The following is a 9,599-nucleotide window of genomic DNA, read 5'->3' as shown; positions in this document are numbered from 1 at the left end:
CCCTGACTGGGGTCTGAGAGGGCCAAGCCATGGGTCAGACTTGTTCTTCTCAAGGATGCCAGCTCCTGGGGGCAGGAGCTCCTGAAACACCCCTCCCTGAAGATCAAGAAGTTTCTTCTTGATCACTTCATGGAATTTAAGTGCTGGCTGGCAGAAACTACATCTCCATCATTTTGAGATTTTGCTTTTTCTTCCTCTGCTCCAGGGCTTTTTGGGGTAGAGGGCTTATGGCAGGGAGGGTACTAAGGCCTCAGGAAGGAGGCAGCTAGTCCTTGGGAACATCTCCATGCTGGCACGCAACCAGAGTCATGGTAGATAGCACAGTTGATTTTATGACTTTCTGGGAGCTGATGGTGAGGGTGTGTGAGGAAGGGCATCTCTTTCTAATTTCTGTCAGTAAGTCATTCACTGAGGTCTGTACTGTCTGTCTCCCTGAGCAGACTGACAGTGGCCCTGGGCTGGGCTTTGTCTCCTCTGTACCCCAGGCCTGAGGCAGCACTGGCACAGAAGTGGATGGAAATATTTGTGCAATGAAGGAGTGAGTTCCTGTACGGTAGCTATGGGTTCACGCATGCCTACTATATGTTAAACCTGTGCTAAGCAGATGGGTAAGGTCCCTGCCCTCATGGAGCTGACATGCTGGATGGGAAAGCCAGAGATGAAACAGTTAAAGAAATAACCAAAGAAGTTAATTTCAAATGGTGGTAAGTTCTGTGAAGCAAATGCGGGACTGGGGACCAAGATGGGGGTACTTTAACTGGAGGGGTCAGCGAAGGCTTCTCTCTGAGCTGAGACCTGAAGGAGCCAGTCCTGGGAAGAGCCAGGGAAGAGTGTACCAAGGGGGGCTTTTCTACATCGTACGTTTGCCCTGAACATTTACCACATCACACACCCCAAAATGACCCCAAAGTGTTTCCAAAACTCAGGTGCATAAGGAAAAACCCTGGGTGGTCCCCCCAAACAGTATCATTGCCCTGTTTTTGGCTGAGTTCTGCAGGTTCTGGGTGTGACATCCCTTGTGGGACACCCCAGGCTCCACCCTGAATTTCCTTGGGGACCAAGATGTCACCAAGGTCGTGCCAAGCTCTCCCGGCTCCCCTGGGGAAGCCTTGCTGATTGTTTTTGGCCTCCTCTGAGATTTTTAGATCACAGAAGAAAAGTTCCAACTCCTCATCCTTTCCCTCCGCCTCAGGCCCTGAGATCTGATCTCTCCCTTAAACAAAGCCCCTCGTTCATGTCAGCTTAGGAAACACAATGTTCTGAAAGCAGATCCCTGGGGCCCAGCAAGGGAGCTGCGTTTTTGGGTTTCTGCCTTCTCAAACGCCAGCTTTTGATTTGGCCCCTCCTGCCCCACCTCCAAACTCTTTCATGACGGAAATTAAATTCTTCTGAACTTTAAGACCCCTCTTCAGTGCTGCTCCCAGGGGGACTGAAGCCACCACAGGCTAGTAACTCTACCCAGCAAGGTGAAGATCTGCTCTGGCTTGAGATGCACAGCTTCATCCTGACACTTGAAAAACAAGTCAATGAGAACATGGGACATGGAGCCAGACGTATCCAGGTTCAAGTCCCAGCTCCGGTACTTGCTGGCTGCGTGACCTTGAGCAGTGAACTCATTCTCTCTGAGTCTGGGTTTTTGCCTTGGTGAAAAGGGGTTTTGTGACGGGGTTTGCGGTGAGGTTTTTGTGGGAGTTTAATTATTGGAAAGCATTCTTATTTTTAATTTTCAGGAAGTACCCATTGTACAGATGGGAAGGATGGAGGCCTGAGTGGAATTGTGATTGCTTAAGCTTCTGAGCCATTGGAATGGTTTCAGTCCATCTTGTGGGTATAGGCCAATGTGGGGCTGCACTGTGCAAGGTCCCTGCAAACCCCTAGCTTTGGTACAGATGGCGGGAATCTGAAGGTCACCTTGGATTAGCTCAGTGATCTCATCAGACCCTTCACGGCCATACAATGGGGAAAACAACCAGGCCAGGCAGCTCAGAGGGGCTAATGACATCACATGCTTGGGGCCTTGGCTCTACATCCTGTGTGTGTGTGGGGGGTGATGGTTCCCCACTCTCCTTTCTTCTCTCCTGCCTCATTTACCCCTTAACTAGTGGGTAGCACAGCTATCAAATTTGATTTGACAGGGGGTGAAAACTTGGAGCCTAGGGAACGAAATGGCCTTACCCAGGGTCACTCAGGACCTCTGAGGCAAAGACTTTTTCATGTTAGTGGATGGGGATGACTAAGAGGAGGTGCATGAAACAGGGAAAAAGAATGGAAAAAATGCCTTCCCTCTACTATCCAGAAAAGGAAATTTGCCCCTGGGCCTGAGGATGGGGTAAAGATGGCCATCTTAGCTCCTTCTCCCCTTATCCTCCCTGGAGGCATGAAAACATTTGGAAGTGAAAAAGAGGCCAGGTGGGCACCGGAGGGTGTGGGTGGCAGACAGGGCTGAGGTCGGGAGGCCAGGCTTGTGGTTTCCTCATTCTGCCCCCAGGGGACTTTCTCTTTGTGTCTTTGTCTGCCTCTGTCTCTTTCACCCTCTGCCTCTTTTTCTCTTTCATTTTTCTCTCAGCTCTATTTTGAATAACTGAGCAAAAAAAAGGAGAGGAAAAAAATTTTCTTGCTCAGAGAATCTGAGGCAGATACATAGTTGGGTTTTGGGGGGGAGGTGGAGAGAATGTAGGGGAAGTGGGGGAGTGGGGAGCTAAGGCCCCACCTGAACCAGCCGTGTGGCGGTCCAAACCCCAGAACCAGAAATTAGGAGGCCCAGGAGGCTCAGGAAGAGGACCTGGCAAACCAAGGGGCTCTTTCAGTTCCTGGATGTGCCATGCCCCTCAGACCTCCGGGCCTTGGCAGGTGCTGTTGTGCCCCTGGAAACTTCTCCCAGCCCCCTGACCTGGTTAACTCTTCTTCATTTTTCAGATTGCAGCTTGGGCATCCAGGAGCTTCCCTGACTGGTCCTCTCCCTTTGTGATCCCCCTTCTGTGCCCTGGGTCCTCTGTGTTTCCCTCCTCAGAGCACCCAGCACCTGCCCTGTCATCTCTGGCGACTTTTTTCTCTCCTATTGGGCTGAGCACCCTGAGGACAGGACCTGAGCCATGTCCACTGGTCTGTCTCTGGTGCCTGGGGCCCTGGTAGTTTATGGTTTAGTAGGTGCCCAGTCAATGTTTGTGGAATGAATGGTGAACAATCAATGAGGATTTTGCATTTGGCCCAGAAGTTATGCAGGTGGAAAGTCTGTGTGTGTGTGTGTGTGTGTGTGTGTGTGTATGGTGGGCAGGTGGAGGTAGAGTGGGCAATGTGGGAATTTGGGTCAGAGACTTAAAGCTATTGGAAGGAAAGGAGGGGACATGTTGGAGAAAGGACATCCTTCCCATCTGCCTGAGGTTGTGTGTAGATCCTTTCATGAACTTGGCCTTCAACCCCACCCTTGAGTTACTTTCATGGGAACTTAGCCTCCCTCTCTTTTTCTCTTCCTTCCTCAATGTATTGAGCACCTATTATGGGGTAGGTACCGGGGATACAATGGTGAGCCAAAAATAAAACAGTCTCTCTTCCTTCATGGATAAATCACAAAATTAAATATGAAATTACAACTGTGGCCGGTGGGGTGGAGAGATTGACAGCATAATGGGATTTGCCCTAGTCTAGGGAACTCGGGGGGAGTGGTGGTGCCATGGGGTCCCTAAGGGAGCTTTACCCCCTAATCTCTCTGGCCCCTTCCCAGCTATCCTTGACAATCCTCCAGGTTTAGGAAAACCTGAGACCTAGTAATGCAAATGCAGCTCTGAGACAAGTTTGTCCCCTCTCCACCCTTACTAAACCCCTCACCCTGTGTAGATATTTGAGACCCACTCAGGGAAGTCTTCCTAGAAGTGTCCACTAAACTGGCATCTTTCTTCCTTTTTCTCCTTTGATTTCTTTCTTTTTCTTCCAAGCTGGGCTTCCAGCCATAAGGATGGACAGGAAAAGCTTTCATCTTGGAAGAGGTGATGGCAGAGCTGTAAGGGATGTCATTGGATACTTCCAAAGAAGTATTCCTTCCTCTGGGCAGACCTGGCCGGTGCCTGGTACAAGGCTCCACTGGTAGAGGGCAGACTAGATTTACACTCCTGCTTTAACCCATCCACTCACTGCCTTTGTGCAGTGCCCAACCCGCACAGCTGTTCGAGGCAGACCTGGGCATTCAACCCCTGAACTCAGCCTGGGGAAGCCAAGGGCAGAGGAGGGTGAAAACCCCATTGGGTGGCCTTGGGGTACAGGAAAACTGCCTTTTTCCTGCTTACAAAGGTCACTTTGCCAGCTTTCAAATGCTCCTTTCATCTGCTTCCAGTACACCCCTCACAACTCCCCCACCCCACCCACTGTCCCTGGGGAAACCCAGGGAAGCAGTTTCGGCTCCAACTTTTCCAAGGGTTTCAGGCCAGGCCATCCTGAGGGTGGGGCGGGTGATGTGGGGAGGACAGTTCCCAGTGAAGGGAAGGATGGTGTGTTTACCGATTTGCTCAGATATGCTCAGGCAGGGAGGAAAGCATTCAGGAGCTTTCAGATCCAGGGACTGAACAGATGGAGTAAAAGGGGAAGGGAGCTTTGGACTGAATGACAAGGTCCAGGGTTTGGACAGCTGTGCTCACAATGCCAGCATGTATGCTTGTGCCTAGTCCTAGAACCCCCAGGAATGTGGCCCTCCACACACGGATGTCACCTGGCTGGCACGAATGACCAAGGCTGGCTTCCTGGGCATGTGACCTGTGTAGTTGCAAATGAGCTCAGAAAGATCCTGTGTTTAGATTAATATTCTGCTGTCACTGTCTTAGGATTCATTATAATTTCTGAACATGGGCCCCGTATTTTCGTTTTGCACTGCGTCCTGCTAAGGACAAAGTGATAAGGTCAGAGCCCTGAACTTCACCTCTGGGCTCCGGATGAAAGTTCTGGAAAGGGGTCCACCTCCTCTCGAAAGATAATTGGCGTTTGTCGTTTTTATCATGGTTGGGAGGGACATTGGGAATCATTTAGCTCAACCCCTCCGGTCCCAGATGGGGAAACTGGGAACCAGAGAGGAAGGAATGTGTCTGAGGCATTTCAGGTAATTTCTCACTTAATCCTTACACCAATAATACCAAACCAAAGTTGGTCCTATTTTCATTTCTATTTTACAGATGAGAAACTGAGGCTTGGGCGTTGCCCAGTGAGTGAATACCCGCGCTCCCACTTGACCTCAGGCCTCTTCTTCCTTGGCCCTCGCACTTTCCAAAGAACCCTCAGCCTGAAGCGTGGGTCTCAGTTTCTTCCTCTGTGTAATGGGGGTTGCAGGGTGGTAGGAAGATTCGAGATTAGGATGCAAGGTGCCTGGCCTGAGTAAGTGTCATCTGGCTGAGCAGATGTCAATGCAACCCCTTGGCCTTGCCACTTCCTTGCTGGTGACCTCTGAGCCCCAGTGTCCTGGTCTATAAAATGGGGATGAGGACAGTAGCCTGTGATAGGGCATTCATGAGCTTTATATGAGAAAAGTAGGTGGAGTGTCAGGCAGGGCGGAGGCCTGAGGACATGCGCTGAGGCCCAGAGGGGCAGAGCAGCTCATCCACGAGTGTTGCTCATCCAGGGCTTGGGCATGGCAGCCTTTTGTTGTTGGAGTGTTGAGGGCTGGAGGGCTGGATGTGACAGCACCTAGCACCGGTGGCTGGCAAGGGTGGGGCCTCAGTAGGAGAATCCTTCCTTCTCCACCTTTTCCCTCACACGTTGTGATGGAATATCTGTCAGGTGTGCAGTCAGAACTCAATGCATACCTGGTCCAAGAGCACTTACAAGAGCAGGCGGGCAGGTGCTGGGCCTGGAACTGAGAGACGGGCTGGACTGTGAGTGGGAGTTGGAAGAGCACTCCAGCGGGGCCCCGGTTGTGGGAAAAGGCCGAGAGGCTGCAGCGATCCTGGGAGCCAGGGCTCTGTGAAGAGGCTGCTAGCAGGAGCAGAGCTCTGCTTCTGTTGGGTGAGGAGGGGCTGTCTCTGGGCTCCTGGCGACCTCCTCCTCTTGTCCCCGAGCCTCCCGTTACAGGCCCTTTGAGAGCCCAGCTGTAGACTCCCCATGGCTCTGAGGAGCGGGGTGGTTGGGCCCAGTTCCCCTCAGAGAAGCAGTCTGAGGGGTGGGCAGAGTGAGTCCGTGGCAAGGCATGGGCAGGGAGGGTCTCCTAACGAGGTCCTCAGGCCTTGCTGAGCTGGGCACGGGCGAGCAGGAACCATCCATCGTCGGCAAAGGTAATTGTTTGGGGAGCCAGTAGGACCCAGCCAGGTGTGTGCCTTCTGGGCTCCATGAGAACAAACACTCCCTTTCAGGCCATGTATCAAATTTACCCACACCGCCCATATTTTCCCCCTTTTGTTTCAGGCAAGGAAAATTTCTTCTAATGAAGATGAATGCAAAGTGATCAACGTCTTGGCAAACATCAACAGTCAGAATACAGGATTCATTCAGGGATGTGAAAAGCCTGGGTGGTGATGAGTTTGGAGATACGTTTTAGAGAATGCTAAGTGTCCAAGCCTTCAAAGTTACACTGTGGATTCGAGGACACAGCCTGCGCCCTGTCTGCTGAAGCTCCAGCTTCAGTTTCTAGAGCAGCAGTAACTGTTTCACCCACCATTCCCTGAGCACCTACTGTGTGCCAGGCACCTCACCTCATCCTAGTGTGGAAGGTGAAATTGTTATTCTGTCTGAAGAGGAGACTGAGGCTCAGGGAGGTTAAGCCAGTTGCCCGGATAGGGGTCCGAGGTGGGATTTGAACACTTCCGCCTGCTCAAGAGCTCACCGTCAGCACCGGCACTGAAGTCCACTGGCTAAGAGGCCAGTCTCCTTAGGCTGCCCGCTTCAAATCTCAGCTCTACCATTTTCCAGCTGGGTGGCCCTGAGAATCTTGTTTCATCTCTCTGTGTGTCTGACTGGGTAATAAAAGTACCCACCTCCAAGAGCTGCTGGAAGATTCAATCAGACAATTCGTGCAAAAGCTGTAATGCACCTGAGCTGTTATCAGTAATATATATGTAGTTTTAGTATCAGGGTCTTAATATCTTTTTTTAGTATCAGTCTCTCTAAGGGTAGAATTAAGATCATGGCCTGAGGTGTTGAGCTTGTGTAGGAACATTCTATGGAAACTTGTGGGGCTTGTCCCCTTCCTTGGGGAGAGACACTGGTTGCTGAGTGGGGCTGAGGATGGAGTGCCCAGACAGCTGCGGTCTCTGAATCTTTAGCTGAGGCCTGAGGCCTGTAGGAGTTGCTTTTCCTAGACCCACTGCTGCCCCAGGACCTGCGACCTCGCTGAAAAATGCAAGGACTTAAAACAAGGCTCTATCCGGGACATGTGCCTGCACTCATCTCTTTAGTATCAACACATGCTCAATTGGCAGCTTCTGGAATGTTCCAAACAGAGACATTGTTTCCATATATTGAAAATACCTTCATTTGATCCTTGCAAAAATCCTGATAGTGGAAGGGCACCCACTTTGCAGATTAAAAAGTGCCGAGTCCAAGGGAAGTTCACAAGGATGAACAGAAGCAACAATGTTTGTGTTTTGACTTCCAGTCCAGGGCTCTTTCTGCAGCACCCTTGAACTTTTCAAGTTCTTTCTGTTCCCTCGGCTTATACCACCACCTCTCCCCTTGGGCGGGGCATTATGATTATGTCCAGCATCTATCCTACCTCCTCCCACTGAGTAGCTGCCCCGCCATTAGGAATTGATCTCCAGTTCCAAGGGGGGTCTGGCTGGCCTCAACCCATCACATGGCCCACTTCCATCCTTTGCCAGAGACAGGTTCAGGATTCCAGGCAAAATGCCCTTGGTATTCCCTAGGGGACAAGTCAGGAATGAGATCATGACAATTGGAGCCAATAAAATGCAAGGGAACCTCGTCTGGGGGCTTCTGGAGAAAGTCCTGGGGACTTCCACTTAGGGAACCCAATACTTTTCTTTGTTGTTTAAACCAGCCACCACTGGGGCTTCCATTCCTTACAGCGGACATCGTTCTAAGTAAATCCGGGTTATAGGATTACTGCAGCCATCTCCTCCCTGAAGTCCTCACACCCAGTCATTATACTGTAGCTAGAGATGATCCCCACACACTCATCTGACCAGTCACTCCATCTCCATTGTCACATGGGCTGCCCCCAACTATTATTATCTGCTTGCGGTCAGCCTCCCCAACGAACAAGGAAGGCCGTGAGGGCAGGCACCATGCCTTTCCATCCTTGGCTCAGCTCCCCGCGCAGCACTACCGGTACCCAGGTAATATCCTCTGTTGGTGGCTAGAGTGGGAGCAAATGAAGATGCGGTGGACAGCGTCATGTACCGAGAGGGTGCACTTAGTGTGCAGGAGTCGTCTCCAAGGGCAGCTTGGTCCTGCCCTTCGTGGCGCTGCGGAAGGAGACCCACTGCCTTCCTGTGTGCTCCTGGAGTTTGGCCTTGTGGAAATGCCCTGGCCCTGGCTGCATGGCCCTGGGCAAGTCCTTTTCCTCTCTGGGCCTCAGTCTTCCCAGCTGTACAATGGGGAGGCGACTGGACCACATCACCCAGGGTTTTCTAGAGCTGTTATTTTATGACTATGATTAAACTGTAACTGTGGGAGGGGGCCTGGAAGCCCCTGAGGACAGTAGAGTGACCTTTATAGGACAAGCTAGTGGGACAATAAATGAATGGGCCGCTGGGCCTTACGTTCCATACTGAGGCCAGTTGGACTCTTGCCTCCAGACAGCAAGAGAGAGGTAGGCATGTGGGGGGTTGGGTGGGGGTTGTCTACAGATGGAGGGGTCCCAGAGGGTGCCTGGTCTGGGCATGCTCACACCCCACCCCCGGGCCAGCGCCACCACTGATTAGCGAGGGGCAGTCACATTTGGTGGGCCTCAGCCTTTTCATCTGCCACTGGGGGTGACATTGATGCCTCATTGGCTCAAAGCAACAGTGGTGAGGCTCAGAAGGGGATGCAGGTGTGAAGGGTCAAATTCCGGAAGAGACAACATTGACTGAGCACCTCTTTTGTCCCAGGCATGATATAATTTAGGTTTTACAACACTTTGACGAGGACTATTACCTGCAGCTTATTGAGGCAGAATCTGAGGCTCAGAGAGGTGTGATGACTTCTCCAAGGTCACAGAGGATGTGGAGAAACTGATTCAGTCCTGTCTGATTCTAAAGCCCATGTTTCCAATCACTGTGCCCTGCTGCCTTCTCCCCGCAGGGCTTTTCCCTGAGGGAAGGGGACGGGACTGGGCCCAGGGATAGGCATGGCTTTCCACCTGGGGGCTAGTTCTGACTGACTGGTGGGCAGATCCTGAGATGCTATGTTAAGGATTCTGAGGTTACCTAGACTTAGTGGGAAAGGGTGCAGGGATTGATTTGTGATGTCTGCCGTGGGCGAGGGAGTAGGGAGAGGCAGTACATGAGCCATATTTTGCTATTCCTGGTCTAGACCTTGGTAGGGTCTTTTCCAGGCTTGGGAAGCTTGTCTCCAAGGGGACTCTCTCCTCACATTCACCTTCAGCACAGATAGGATCTAGAGACTGAGCTCATTCTCTCCTGGGAGAGGGGAGAAGCAGAAGGGTGCTTGTGAAAGGGGCACTG

At 51.6% G+C, this 9,599-nt stretch overlaps 1 protein-coding gene and 1 long non-coding RNA gene across 4 annotated transcripts in view; one reads left to right on the top strand and one right to left on the bottom strand.

Annotated features, from left to right (window-relative positions):
* FAM107A (family with sequence similarity 107 member A) overlaps window positions 1-9,599 on the bottom strand; it is a 70,230-nt gene that overhangs the window by 52,493 nt on the left and 8,138 nt on the right. The window lies entirely within an intron of this gene.
* Window positions 1,031-7,528, top strand: LOC109388243 (uncharacterized). The gene is made up of 2 exons (XR_002125165.1): window positions 1,031-1,579; window positions 5,157-7,528. It is a non-coding gene; the product is annotated as an uncharacterized LOC109388243 (long non-coding RNA).

The sequence above is a fragment of the Hipposideros armiger genome, unplaced genomic scaffold, assembly GCF_001890085.2.
Source record: "Hipposideros armiger isolate ML-2016 unplaced genomic scaffold, ASM189008v1 scaffold_187, whole genome shotgun sequence".
Classification (NCBI taxonomy): Eukaryota; Metazoa; Chordata; class Mammalia; order Chiroptera; family Hipposideridae; genus Hipposideros; species Hipposideros armiger.
This window is presented reverse-complemented; position numbering and strand designations above follow the sequence as displayed.